The following is a 2,942-nucleotide window of genomic DNA, read 5'->3' as shown; positions in this document are numbered from 1 at the left end:
AGTGTTTATTTTAAGCTGTTCCTTAGTGTTAGCTAAGTAAGGCATATGTGTTATTTTAGAAAAAAAATTGCTTACTTCTGTATTTCTTATCTCTGTTTTTAAATTAAATACAATGAAGCTCAAATTCAGTTTGTTTTGCCTATCTAATACATTTCTTTCTTAGAAGACAACAATTTTGTTAAACAAAATAAAGCACGGTTGTAGAAAAAATGTTTGTTGTTATCTGTTTAAACGCGTTTATTCCAAAAAATTATTGATAGCTCTGCCAACCTGTGACGGTCTAGACCGTGAGGTAAAAACCTTTGGAAATGTGGTCTCTCAGTAGAGGTTTATTTAGATAGTCTGTTGAGGGAGTTGGCTGGTTCAATACAGTTTACTTCTATAGTGATTGCATTTCTATTTCTACTTTGCTCATTTCAACCTCTTACTTATAATTTTAATGGATCACTATCTCTACATAGATAAATAAATTCTCTGTAACATTTATATACTGTTTATTCCGGTGGTAAATTGCAAGTTTATTTTGGTTATAACAAAGTTACAATAACACAATAATAAATTGTCATCAAATGAGAACAATGTATTTTTATCAATCAGGACCAGATATAATATGAAAATGTAAATAAGTACACGTACAAGTTTGAAGTAGAAATTATCAAGAGTTTCCAACTCATATTTGTGTCAAAACGGTTTTCTAACATTTATTTTATACCTTTAAAATTTCTTCTAACGGATAGAAAATTCCATGTTATGTTAGTGACAAATACGGAATCATGTATGGAAATGCCGGATTATTTTTGACTTTGGTTCCGATCTTAGCTGTGAGGAAACGGGAACCAAAATTATAAGAGGCGTCGCCGGTTTTGCATAAAGTACGTATTCATCCGTCAGTCATAAATTTATTTTTCACTTTCTGAAATTTCTTATAGAGGTGTAGTTTAATGAAAATCATTTTACTTAAAACGAAAAAGTATATAATAAAAGTTAAATTATGTTGTAGTAGCTTTTTGAGGCTATGCATTTTTTCTACTTGCAACATTTGAAAATTGATATCTCACTCGACCTTCGGTCTCGCGATGTATCAATTTTCCATCGCAACTTGTAGCAAAATACAAAGCCTTAAAAAGCTACTACTAAATAATATTCCGTAAAAATATCTCCTTTAATTTAATGTATTATAATGCCTGACGCTTGCGCCCTCTTTAAAATGTTGATAAAATTTGTAATAAAGCTACACATCTAGAAAATAGTTCAGAACTGTTTAATCTGAATAAAAAAATCGATATTTATCAAGAATAGTTTATTTACTTTAATACTTAATGCTGCAGACGGCACATAAAAATAAATGACGAGAATTAAAACTTCTATACATATGATTTCACATAAACAATTGATGTTGATTTTTCACGTAAAAAAGATCAACTATGATAAAAACATATGAACGCAATGATTCTAATGCAAAAATGAGGCTAGTGGCTTAATGTACACATGTAAACATTATATGACTTCAACACCACTCTCGGCTGATGTGCTCCCTTGCGTTTGGTGATTGTATCACAAATTTGCTTATTTGCAATCTAAAATCAAGTAAAACTAATGTTTATACAAAGGCAAAGAGTAACAGCAAATGGCAAAAGTTATAAGTCAAAAGTCAAAAGATAAAAGTCGTAAGTAAAAAGTGATAAATTATAAGTGAAAAGTCACAAGGCAAAAATCTAAAAAAAAACCGAGAAAATAAGTCAGCATTTATTACAAAGATCAATTATTATTTTTGAAATAACAATCATATATATTCTTTTTGAATACCATAATTCACCCTATAAAGTATGGTTGCTATTTTGCGAATGAATTAGACGTTTGAATCTAGTTAACATACTTGAAATTATACGTATAACTTATATATCATGGTACGAATCTATTCATTAGATGATGTGCAATCTCGGTCGGGACAGAACTAGTCCTGTAAGGGGTTCCGGGTTCGAATCCCGGTATGGAGCCAACTTTTTTTTCTCTTCATTTTCTTCTTTTAGCAGTATTCTTGTATTTTTCTAGGTATATTTAAATGGAAAAATATCCTCGTTTTATATTATAATTATCTTTTTTTACAGATATTCATTGCCTAGTAAATGCTAAATCTAAGATCAAATACGACATTTAACATTTTCAATGCTTTATACATGTATATTACAAACTAGCCGGTAAAAGCATTCCATATTTCACAAAATGAATCAATATACTTCTAGAAAGATTTTAGCAAACTTTGATGCATGCCCTTTTACTAAATGTAAGTTTAGTCATTTTTTAAATTTAGAATGATATGATAGAAAGTGTTCAAATGGGTGGGGTAGAGAAATATTTCCATGCATAGTCGTATTGTGTCGAGAAAAGTCATGCATTTAACATGCATTGTTCATTACTAAAATGTTATTATTTGCATCTAAACAAACAACACTTGCAAAACATGTTTAATTGAGATGACACGGATATCTTTTTAGACTTTCAGTACATGTATTTCTTTTAAAAAGCCTTTTTTCAAGTAAATGTTGTGACTCATAATAATGCCTACAACTCCAAATCCGTACGGTAAATTTTGCTTAAATTTTGCATACAGGTGTCCTTTAGGTATATCACTCAACAATATTATAGTGCAAATTAGAGTGATTATAACTTAAATGATAATATATTCTCAAAATTAAATCGTTCAACTCGGTACAAGTTGTAGTGCTGATCTGCGTCCAATGGCATCTGCAGATCTGGCTTCAGAAGGGGTGCTAATTCTACGAATTCCACATTGTCTTTTTGGGCGTGAATACATGTTCTTTGCAAATATATACATCTCTCAAATTAACTGCATTGCTGAAGTTGTGAGTTTCATACAGACCTGATACAAAAAAAACACAGTGTGTCAGGTTCACCACAAATAACAGAAGAATTGGTTTGTT

This window comes from Ruditapes philippinarum, unplaced genomic scaffold, assembly GCF_026571515.1.
Source record: "Ruditapes philippinarum isolate M1 unplaced genomic scaffold, ASM2657151v2 ctg9178_1_1_1_1, whole genome shotgun sequence".
Taxonomy (NCBI): domain Eukaryota; kingdom Metazoa; phylum Mollusca; class Bivalvia; order Venerida; family Veneridae; genus Ruditapes; species Ruditapes philippinarum.
Note: the sequence above shows the minus strand (reverse complement) of the source record.